Source organism: Gambusia affinis, linkage group LG08 (assembly GCF_019740435.1).
Source record: "Gambusia affinis linkage group LG08, SWU_Gaff_1.0, whole genome shotgun sequence".
In the NCBI taxonomy this organism is placed as follows: Eukaryota; Metazoa; Chordata; class Actinopteri; order Cyprinodontiformes; family Poeciliidae; genus Gambusia; species Gambusia affinis.
This window is the reverse complement of record NC_057875.1, coordinates 16,718,845-16,731,480: the sequence shown is the minus strand read 5'-3', so window position 1 is coordinate 16,731,480 and position 12,636 is coordinate 16,718,845. Positions and strand designations below refer to the sequence as shown.

At 38.8% G+C, this 12,636-nt stretch overlaps 1 long non-coding RNA gene across 1 annotated transcript; it reads right to left on the bottom strand.

Moving 5' to 3' along the window:
* Positions 1–7,758: 7,758 nt before the first annotated feature.
* LOC122835822 lies at positions 7,759–11,679 on the bottom strand. The gene is made up of 3 exons (XR_006371358.1): positions 11,609–11,679; positions 7,935–7,992; positions 7,759–7,828 (listed from the first exon to the last, which is right to left on the bottom strand). It is a non-coding gene; the product is annotated as an uncharacterized LOC122835822 (long non-coding RNA).
* Between the last annotated feature and the right edge of the window lie 957 nt (positions 11,680–12,636).

Sequence of the window (12,636 nt, the reverse complement as noted above, 5' to 3'; positions counted from 1 at the left end):
CAATATAAATAAATCTTTTATGTTCAGCAAAACCTTTAATGCATATGGTTCTCATATATGTCTCTATCCTAGATTGAGATATGCAAAATGTAGATACACTTTCTAAATGTCCTCTTTCTTAAATTCTAAAGAATGCCCATCAATATATACATACCAATGATTTACACGTTTACAGACCAAAAACAGTGTGCTTTTTTCCTGAGTTTTGATGCATTTAATGAATAGTACAAACAGGAAGAGCAGTACCTGCTGGTCACTGATTGGAGCTCATTTCTCATACTTTAACTTTACGGGGACATTTACTGCACATGCTGATCCCTTTTCCATAATTCATATTTGAAAACAAAACGCTTCACCTTTAATATATGTCAGGTTTTCAATCATTCCTATGCACCTTAATACAATTACCCTTTTATTCCCATTCTTTCATTCCTATTAATGTTAATTACTCCTTTGTTTTGATGCTGTTTTGTTCTGGGATTAGCATATTATTGATGAAAGCAAAATGAATGTTTTTGTTAGAGTAAAAAAATATATATATTAACAACGCAACTGCTGAGGAATTATATATTATTACATTCTTGGAGTGCAAAACGTTTAAGTTTATCCAAACATGACACAATTAAAGCATTGGTAGGACTTGGGAGAAAAAAATTGTTACAAAATCCAGTAGGAAAATCGCTGATGGGCCACCTGTTAGGAGCAAAAAGTAGAAGGCAATAAAAAAGAAATCAGAGGCTATGTATAATGTGAGGTGGTCCAAGGGTTGTACATTGTTGCAGTAATAAACTGTAATATGCTCCAAAACACAAACCACACAATTAAAGTGAGAAGCTAAATGTCCCAGCCAGATCTTAAGAATCTCAACCATGGATTTGTATTTTGTCAAATGAATTACTGCAGCAATTTCTTCACAGGTCTCCTTAAAAAGTCAATCAGAGAAGTGCAGCTGATTCAAGAAGGCTGCTGTTCACATTCTCACTCAAAGTAGAAAAGTTGAGCACAACACCCAAGCTCTAAAGTCCCTACAATAGCTCCCTTTCAAATACTGTATATGTATTTTTTGTTTAAAAATCATTAAATGCTTTTGCACCAAATTACATTAAAGATATATTATCACTGTATCAGCCTTCCAGACCACTCAGGTCTACTATTTGAAGACTACTCTGCATCATCATCATCATCATCATCATCATCATCATCATCATCATCATCATCATCATCATCATCATCATCATCATCATCATCATCATCATCATCATCATCATCATCATCATCATCATCATCAGAATCAGAGCCAAGCATGGAGAAGCAGGATCCAGTTTTTATGCACCACAAGTATTGAACAGTCTTCCTGAAAACAGCAAAACTCCTAAAACACTGAGTTTGGTTGACATTTTACCAGAACATTATTAATTTTAGTTTGTATTCAGATTTTTCTTTTCTTTCCCATTTTCTTTATGTCACTGCAATGTCTTGACTTTCCTCGCCTAAATGTTAGATTTTTACACCCATACTAAATTAACCAGTTTTCTCATATGTTGACGTTGGAGATCAAAGCAATACAAGGAAGCTGTGCTAAGTCTCGGTAATGACCACGTTAATGAGTTTTCACCACTCGCTGACTGAATGACCTCCTGTCCCTCTGATGTGCTCTACCTCTGCCTTCATTTTTTTCAGAACCAAAACATGTTGCATCTAAATCCCAGTATATAAACTATTTAGGACACACGGATTTGCAGTGGAGTGTGACACGACTCTGTACACTCTTCTTCCTAATGCTGTCTCAACGCACGTGCATGCTACAGCAGAGAATTGAGAATTAAAAGCCTCACTCTGAACATGATTTGCTCCTTTCTCTCCTCATCTCTGCAAGAGTACAGAGGTTCTGTCCCTGTCACTTTAACAACATAAAATTACAACCCAAATGGGATGTCAGGGGTTAGCAACGTCTCTAACAGAACTATGTGAATATATTTCCTCCTATGGACTTGCCCCCACTCTGACCTCCCCCAGGAACAAGAAGTAACATTGTGATTGGCGTTTTTACAGCCAAATTAAACCATCCTGCAGCCTGCTGAAGGCAGCCGGAGAAAGCAGCCTTTCCAAAATTAGTGAGCCATCATCATGACAGAAAGTAGTGGGGACATGGTGTCATCCAGCCACTGTATCGATTAACCCATAAATAGTATATGGCCCCTTACACTGTGGTTCTCCCAGGCTTACACTGTAAATGGAAGTTATCTCAGCTGTGCATCTGTCTTGCTTTGCTCTATGCGTTAAAATCCTGACATCTAAAGACTGCAACCTGGCTGGAGCTTGGTGCACTGTAAAATAGAGGACATCATGCATCTGATTAGTGTAATGCAACGGCTGTCCAGACATTTATTGGGTGTGACTGACAGAAAATTGGGTATTCTGTTTAAGAACAAACTGGAACAAATCCGATTTAGATTGGAGTACTCCATTACTTCAGGAAATTCATTTTTAGACCTATTTTGCATATTTAAAAATGAGATTCAAATCCTCTTTCAAGTAATATATGTGATTCTGTCTAATATTAGGTAGACCTGCTGCATTATTCTCCTCCTCTCTGCACTCAGCACCAGGATTATCATTAAAGAGGATCATCTGTCAAGCCTGCATTGATTTGCACACAAGTTCCCCCAATCAATCTTAAAGTTGCGATTAAAAAGCGTGAGCTGCTTCTATTTTTCCATAGAAATCTTTTTTGGCAAAAAACAGAGAGAGGCCTTTCAATTTCATAGCCTCCAGAACACTCAAGTATTCATTGGGCTCCACTTTTTGCTTTCAACCTCTCTGTGGGAGGCAGGACTCATGACATCTATGTATGCCACTCCTATTCACAATGCTATACAGCCTTCAGATTTGTGCAGCAAGTGATCCCTCAGTACCATCAAATTGCTCTTATTGGACTCTGCTCAGTTATACGGGGCCTGTCCAGAAAAGCGGAGAATTGCAAAGCCAAAATTGTAAACAGACAGTTCACGCCTCAGAAGAACAGCCATCCAGCATCATTTTATCGAAACTGTACGAGCCACACATCACCTTTTGCATATAACACAGATCTGGCTTCTGTGCAGAGGCTGCTTTTCCAAACAAATTTTAAAAGAGAAAAAATTAACAGAATTTACCAAGTCTTCATTTGTTTCCTGCAAACAGATACCAAGTTTGTCCATGTGTGCGCATCTTTGCCTTATCTGTGTATTCATGTTGCTGCATTCAAGTGCGACTGTGGGTGCATAATGCATGGCCCTGTTGAGAAGAGTGATTGCTTTATTCCTGCTTTGTAGGTGCTATGGGGGCCAGGGACGTGTCTTTGGGCAGCTGTATGGATGGCTTGAGGAGGTCTCCATCATTCATAAAGCACACTCCTACATGTAGAATTGATCTAGCAAAGAAACAGGGTGGCAATAGCAGTTCATCAGTCTTCCCTAACCACAAATCACTCTGAGGTGTACCCCCACGGGGGGAAAGATGTGACACCATTGTCTGTGGAGAGGTCCCAGAAACTCTTGCTCACTTGGTGGCCTCCAAGTATGTGAAGAAACACGGAGGAAGATGATTACACAGAGTTAATGCACAGAAGCTGAAACTTTAAGTGTTAAGTAGAATTAAAAAAATTATTCATACCCCAGTCCAACATTGGATTTTGTTACAACTGCAAGCTTTAATGCATTTAATGCAAGGAAATATATTCGAGTCAAGCAAATCTCAATCTCGTTGTAATCTGTTGATGACAATGACAGATAAATCTTATCTTATTTGATTTGCTGGAGCCTCGACATTTCACAGAGGAGATGGTGTTTTCGGGGAGAAGCGCAGCATTCATTAACTACCACACATCACATTTTGCATATAATCCAGAAGTTTGGTCTTGATTTAATTTTATAAGAGCTCATTCTACCATGTGATTGCTATATCCCCTGAACTGCTTGATTGAGATCTTCCTATGGTTTTCTTTTAACAGCAACTTTACTTACAACACTCTTCCATTACTAGCAGATTTGTGGGGTGCACTGCCAATGGTTGTCCTGTCAACAAATTATCCCACCTGAGCTGCTGAGTGGTAGATTTTTGAAGCTCCTCCAGAGTTACCATGGAATTGTTGGCTGTTTCTCTGACTACAGGTCCCATCCTGGCAGTTTAGGTGGACAGTCATGTTTTGGTAGATTTGCAGCTTATGCATACTCTTTCTAATTTCAGATGACTGACTGCACAAAGCTCAGCTGTTCAAAACACTTAGACACCGTTTTATTACCGAACCCTGCTTTAAACTTCTTCACAACGTTTTTCTCTGACCCATCAGACATGATTTGTGGTTTTCACGATGCTGTTTGTTTACTAATGTTCTCTACCAAACCTCTGAGGACAATACAGAACATCTCTATCTGCACTGATATTACATCACACACACTCTGTTTACTAAGTAGGAGACATCTACTTGTGCTGGATTTTATTTAGGGGTGTCAGAGTTAAAGGGTACTCAATGCCTACCTTCAGTTTTGTATTTGTAAAATAAGAAAAGTGTAAAATTAATGCTGTATGACTGCTTTTGCAAAGCACTCTGACTGATTCCACTTATTGTTTAAATGTCCATTGTCTTTACTGCAGTGTTACTATAACTAATGTGGAGGGAGGACATTTATTTAAAACAGCTGATGGTTGAAAGTAAAATGAGGCCCAACTGCTCTATTAGCTAATTTGTCAGGGATCTGATTAAGTTTGATAATGCACCTTCGCAGTGGGAGCTGAAGTCAAACAGGTTTTATAAAGAATGCATAATTAAAGCTACCTTTTCTCACACTGTCTAATATATGGACCTCTGCCTATTAATAACCAGGACCATTAATTTGTGTAAATCAGCTATGTATGGCACCAAGTAATTTCCACCCCTGTAAAGAGAATTGGTGAGATGAAGCTCTTGCCTTTGGCCTTGAGTTGCATGTTCAACTCGTCTTACATTAGCGCCAAAGCCTTCTCCCGCTGCTCCTCCTCCTCACACCGTTTGGACCTTGTCATTGATCTTCATTCTAAAATAATCTCTTACCATTCCTCATTGTGAGCCTGCAGAAAAACCTTCTTTAGGTCCCAATTCATTAGCTTCACTCTGAAAATAGAAAAGTTCAGGCAAAGGTGGACATGTGATGATAGCTCAGAGCAAGCGCCTTAATAACATGTCCAGCGATCTGCCTTTAACACTCATGATCTCTCTTTATGAGCTTTTGACATGCGACAAATTCCGCCTGTGACCCAAAGCTTTGACTCTTCGCTTCCTTGAAGAATTTCTACCCAGCTTGAATGTTATCTCTTACTCTTCTTTTCCCCTGTTAGCCGTATAGTTCAGTTTTCAGTTCATGTCTTCATTAAAGACCATTAACATTCACAGACTGAATTGGTCAGACATTGAAAAGGTCTGCTTAACATTTCTCCAAGCTCCTCCCCAGACAGCCAGCAAGCAATTCTTTCTCAATCATTGTCCAGACAGGAAAGGCGAGGCGAGTGTGAGATGCGAGTAGATTTAATAATTTCGCTGTGAATTATTGGGAAAAATTACTAATTTGATGTGGTTCATCTTTTAGGAGTGCTAGATGAGTCTGTGCACCGTTTCAATTAGCACACTTCTGATTGTAGAGGCTGAACTCAGGCAATTGATCAAGTCTCTGTGTCACCCTCTCTTTCTGTGCCTCGTTGCCCAAAAGACCCTTTTTAAATATTCAGGTAGATTATGAATGGTTACGAGCTTATCTATTTATATCCCCTTTATTGACAGTATTACATTTATATGAAGTCAAGGTGAGGGATTTAATTTAAGACTCCTCCAGAACTGCTGGGAATATTTAGAAAAGGATTGATTAAAGAGCTGCGATGTATATGATTAACGGCTCTTCCTCTGTTAAGGACTTTTGCTTTTCTTTAGCGTTCGCAAATTCTGTGAATTTGCAATAAGTTTTTGATCTCACAGAGTGACTCATAATTGTGGTGTTACCTTGTCACGGAAATTCAAATGAATGTCTGGCACATCTTTCTTCTGATATAATGTCAATCTGCTTAGAGCTGTCAGCTTCTGTTTGAGAGAGGGCTGACTTCTCTCGTTCCCTCTCTTCCGTTCTCAGGCGGGGAACATAAAAGGAAGGATATGTTTATGATGGACGGGCAGCTTTTTAAAGTGAAGCATCACAGGGTGTTGGATGGGAGGGATCCGAATCAGGACGTCTGATGTGACAAGACAGACAGGAACATCCTTCTCCTCATGTCAGGATGTCAGCCGGGGAGAGTCTCAGCAAAGCAGACAGTATCATTGCTTTCTGAAGAGAGGAGAGAATTCACCGGGGAGCAGGAGAGAGGAGGGACAGTGATGGAGAGCAGGTGAGTGACTTTTGTCTCAGCTTGTCCTAAGCCACGCTATATATTGGTCTTCATTTTTCATTATTTTTTTTTTTTAAATTGAGCATTATTAATACTGTATGTTGAAACTGTTGCTCTTGACCTGTTGGCATTGTGAAAAAGTAATTGGATTGTACAAATTATTAAACAGCATTATACTAATACTACTATTATTAGAACAATTACTACTACCACTAATATTGTTTCCACTAATAATAGTAGGGTTTATGTTGTTGAGCAGCTGGAAATCTACATCACTTTCCAATAAGGAGACACATAATTTACACTAAAGTTAGAATTGCCACCTTTAACAACTTTGGATTGATTAAAAAAACGTGTATTTATGTAAATGTCAAAAGTCAGACATATGGAGTATTTTGGATAAGAAACATAACATATTCTTGTAAGGAAGTCGTGTATCTGTTTCATCCTCTGTGTCTAGTTTCAGTATTCTGTATCAGTTTTGAAGAAAGATTTTGAAGTGTCGCTGTTTTATTTATATTTCCTCCTTTTATGAATGACTCTCTTTATTATTTTTAGAGTAAATGTCCATAATAGCATGAGATTTCTTTTGTACTCTTCTCCCGGCTATTATTTATTTATTTATTTATTTTTTATTAATTTTTTTTCTTTGTATTGATTTTTTTTTGTATTGAATGAAATGAATAAAGATTTAATAATAAAAAAATAATTTTCAGTCTTATACACACTATGGCAACAATAATTTCAGGAAGCTTGTAATTTTTCTCAAGGTAAATTAGATTGTCTGTATGTGTGAACTAAAAAGAGAACTAAATGCCAAAGCTGAATCCAGAAGTGCTGCACTCAAATATTAATTCAGGATGGACAAATGTTATTGCAGATTTTAAAAGTGTTGCTCTAATTGTTTTGTTTATCGTGACCTCGCTGTATGCTGGTAAAAAAAATCTTTACAGTTTCTCATCCATATGTGAGACAAATCAAAGTCAAGTAATAAAAAAGCAAGCTATAAAGATGTAAATGCTAATTGTGAGTGGCTTAAAATACAGCTGACATACATTCCACTCAGAAATAATCTGCATAAATTTACACCTCTGAAAACTGTGAACGTTCTGTCCTCCCCTGCCTCTTATCCTGTTTGGTAATTAGCCTCTGACCCCACTGGGCTCACACAGGCATCGAGATTGAAGGACAAGGATGGTTTAAGCAATGGATCTGTCATAAATATTTCTCATCAGACTGAGATGTTGGGGGCATAGCTCCAATTTTATTACATTACAGAGCACATCTTTTAGCACTGTCGCAGAGGAAGGAGGTGCCAAGCAGAAGCTGGCTTCGACCGCCGTACCAGCTCCATTTGCCTGGTTTCTGCGGCGTGCCCCTTGACTTTGCCATGTGTGGAGAATCAGTCGATGCTGGTGATGGGCAGTAATTCCCTTGCCTATATGAGCGAGTGATCAGAATTCATATTAGCATCTTTACACGCTGATGGCAGCCTGTCACTCCAGGTGCCAAGTGGTCTCCTTGGACCACAGTCAGTCACTCACAGAGAGGAAGCTGCTTGCTTTTTTTAACCCGCCGGAGGGAAAACATGTTAAGCTCCATCTGGAAGATAAAAACAGATACCAAGTTAACTCACAGCAGAATTTTAGCATAAGCAGATTTTATTTATTTATTTATTTATTTTTTACAACGCGCTGTTTGTTGCATACAAGCAACAACAAGACGATCGTTGTTTAAATGTGCATTCAAACATTTTTAGAGGCACATTCTCTATTAGCAGCCGCTGATTCTGTTGTATTGGTTTCTCGGTGTGTAATTTCTTGAGATTAATGACACTGTCAGACACTTGTGAAGCATCCTTAACTAAGATTCAGCAGCGTAATGTCCACTCCATCTTTGTTTCATTTTTTTTGTTCATTTAAAAGGAATTCCAATCAGCTTTAGGCCATCTTGAATCCCTCCTCGTTCTAGCAACTGCACACTGACGGTGCCAGTGTTGGTGGGAGAGTGTTTTTGCCAAACAGATGGAAAAGCCTCACAGTGTTGCACACACACACAGACTTGCACACTTCCCTCTTGGTGATTTCATGGCCTGTGCTGACATTCAGTCATTCATTACAAAGTGAATTAATGTGCCAGAGTTGCAGTTTTCCCTTAAAAAACAGATGTCGCTGGAACATCTAATTAAGCGACACACCAAATCATTACCACGCAGTCATCTCCAACCTTTTCACATGAGTCTAGAGAAAGTGCCTCTTAAAAGTGCACAAAGTAAAGTAGTATCTCATCTGGATGTCCTCCTATAGGTAGTTGATGTGGCTGTGACCTCAGTGCCCAATAATCTAAATCACTGTTTAAATTATTCACACAATAACGACACCGGAGCACTCCATTATGAACATTATTGCTGAGAAATGGGCCCAGCTGAGGTGAAGGATGAGTCTTATCTTTCGCTGTCAGTTGGGACATTAGTCATTGTAACGGGTCCCTCAGACCTGTGTTCAGGCTTTTCACTGAGCTTTACATTGCAGATTTATCACACATCACTGGTGGATGTCAACATCCTAACAATGAGATAAGATGAGCGTCAGAAAATGTTTGGCTTCTGTTTGTAATTTAGGCTACAGTTGCTACCATCAATGGCTATTTGCACGATGTCTGCAGAAGACTTTTTCTTTTGTTTGTTAATCATCCCGATACCCTTCATAACTTTATTCCCAGTAGTTGTACATGTTTTTGGTTGTGAGCATAAATAATGAGGAAGGGTGATAAAAGAATATACTTCAGCCCTAAAATCTGTCTACAAAACACAAACAACTCCCTAGTAAAAAATAAATACAAGATATGACACACGACCTGGGTCACATCATCATCTACTCTGCAGCGCTTTTCACACTTGCTGGAAACACTGCTAAAAGTATGTAAAGTTTTAGGAAACATTCATCTTTTAGACAGTTGTAAAAGCTCTCAGCTATTTTGCCAACAGGACAGCACTTAGTTTTCTCCTTACACCTATTTACAATGTGGAGAGCAAAGCAGGGAAAATGTTTTTCATATGTTTTTCTCTTTGCACATTCTTCACATCATCCAGAACGCCGATTCCTCTCTTATTCTCTTTATTCTTTTGAACACCCCATTTTATGTCTGTTGGATTTATGCTACACATTGAGATGGTCATCTTGTGTCTTTTTGTCTGGTGAATAATTTTGTGGCATTCTGGCTCTACTGCTTTGATTAATATCATGCTGAAAGTTACTGTGAAAATTAAATGACAGTATGTGACCACACCAATTTGACAATGACATCTTCATTATTTGTGGGCCACGGGTAAAACAAATTCACAAACAGGAAAAAGTTTCTATTTGAACTAAACAAAATAGTAGAGCAGAAAGTGTTTTTTTCTGTCATTGCTCTTTTTTTCTGTCCAGACGCCAAACTCAATTTATGTCAAACAAGGTTTAAAGGACCTTGGGATTAAAGCCATAAACTGGCTGCTGTCAGACCTGAAGCCCTGCTAACAATTTAGTGCCAAACCAGCGTTGTTCAATATCATTTCATATTATATCATGTCACGACAAAGTGACAGCTACACATCAGCCCAGTCACAGCTGGTTTGCCCTGAAGAACTCCTCCGATGTCGGCTCCAATCGAAGCCGACTCCACTTTCGTCTGATCTGAAATGGGAAATCCATCTGAAGTACTCTGCTGGGAGCGGCTGCAGCTTTTGGTAACGAACGCTAACAGGTCAATCAGGTAATGAGACGAGATATTTGAAGGGTGGGTGAAGCAGAATGGGGTTGGTGGGGTGCTATAAAGAGCATGCCAAAAGCTTTTACTGGCCCCTTAATAACGGCTCGAGACCATGCTAATGGAATGCACACCTATATACAGACAGAAAACAGCAGCAGGGAAATGAGCAGCATTTAGAAATAATGTTCCCTTGATGCTTTTTTTTTTTTCATTTGCAAGTGATGACATTTTAGCTTTGTAAATCTCATTGGCATTAGAGGGCAGACACCCACACATATGCACTGGCACAGGCACGCAGAGACGCACATACCCATATGCCATGTGACTAAATTAGTAGAATACTTTTATGTATTTTAGCAAGCAAACATGTTGTAGTTATATACAATTTAATTTTCCTATGTAGTTGTGAGAAAACTGAAGTGGAGGTATATTGGAAATAAGATTAACAAAAACTTGCGAAATATAATTTTTTGTGACTGCAACAAATGACTTTTGATCACAAGTAGATATGTTCTTGCCTAATACTATAAAGCTTTATATTACTGTTAGCTGAACTAATGATTGTTTTATCCTGGTGACCGGAGATTTTAATCAGACATTTTTACAAAATGTATCAATTCAGCATTGCACTTACATTATGCTGACTAGATGTGTTATGCTTCTACAGCAACATGTTACATCTTATTGTTGTACTGTTTTTGCAAAATGAAAAACAGTACAACAAAACCAGAGGAACGTATTCAAAAGATGAAGTTTCATTCTTGATAAAATCTGTGAGCTAATGCAAAAGGATAACCATTCAGAGACAGGCGACGGAGATCATTGTAGCGTTGAGTCATTCACAGAGTGCGGTTGAAGATAACAACAATGCTGAATTTTGTAACTTCAAATTATATTTGTTCTGATGTAACAAACACCAAATCTTAGACCATGTTTCTGCAGCAGAGGTAGCCCAAGGTTCTGGGAGACTGTAAGGAAACTCTCTTTTGATGGATTAAGTCTTGCTAATCCAAGCTTCCACCACAGCAGCACCTTGCTTGTATGCTGTCCATGTTTGATCATTTTTGTATTCCACATTTAGCACAACTTGTAAAGCTACAGCAATCAAATCTTTGGTGCTTGACATAAACTTGCTTCATGTAAGTAAACACCTCTGATTAAGTTGTAATTTTTATTCTTTAACTTCTTTGTGAGCTCAGACAATCGGATTAAAGTTAAAATATTATTGCTTATACTGCACGGGAAAGCAATCTTGGTTTAACATTGACATGTTTATGTGTGTACACATGTTGATGTCTATTGGTGCCTTTCTGTGAAAACCCCTGAGCTGAGAGCGACAGAGGAGACTTAAAGGAGCAGAAGGACGATAGGACAATTTGTACGATGGTTCGGACACGACTGAGAAGGAGAGTGACAGCGGGAGGATGGAAACTCTGTGTGTTTGATGGTGATTGGAGACATCACTTACGCAAACAATGAGGCGGTGGATGACAACATCTTCTCCCTGATGAGTGTGTATGTGAAGGCTGTCCTCACACAACCAAATGGCACTTTGAATCATCCTCAAGTCCCTGAAGTGCTCGGACAACAACACACAAACATCCAAACAAACATGGTGATTTCGCTACATATTTTCCAGCTTTATGTCAAATAAATCTGAAACTCTGAGTTGGAGGCAGACGCAAGGTCACTTTGTGAGGAGAACTATTTGCCCTGTTTGTCAGTCACTGTACAAGATCCTAGAGATGAGGTTTGAAAACCTCTAACCTAGGATTGTTTGTTTGGAAAGAGCCCTGTTCATTTCTCTTCTCTCCATCTTTGCTTATCCTCTCTGTCTTTGTTATCCTGAATGTAAATGGCTTTGACAACTCACTGGTCTATGGCCATTCCGCAGCGCTTTCCTTTCATCCCCTTCCTCTTTGGGGTAATGTGATTTTACGTAGTGGAAGTGGAAGCTCTCACACATCCAGGAGTGTGTATAAGTAGACTGAGCAGGCAAGCTGACTCGCTCTCCAAGTGTGATACATCTTTTAAGGCGCCTTAGACAGAGTTCCTGCTAGAAGAATGACAGAGACCAAGCTAAAATCAGAACACTTACTCTACTGAGAAGAACCAGGAAGTTTTCTGTTCTCTTTCCTTTTTGTCCTCCCTTCAAAGAGGTAACCATATCACATGACACAGAGGCTTTTGTCTGTCAACCACTCTTTAATGGAATAATAAACTATACTGTCTAAGTAAGGCAGATGTGTTTTGGTCTTCGTACATCACAAAACGGCTGTCAGACAAAAGGAAATCTTCTAAACTTTTACATATATACAGCAAAAAAACGATCTTTGATATTTAAATAAATAATCTTGAAACACACAGTGGAGGATGGTGAGAGAGGAAATTAAAAATGTATACATATTTTTTGTATTGGAAAGGTAAAAATAAAAAAGTAGAACAAGACTATTTTGGACATAGCAATAAATCTGGAAGTTTTTGGAGTTCTTTAGT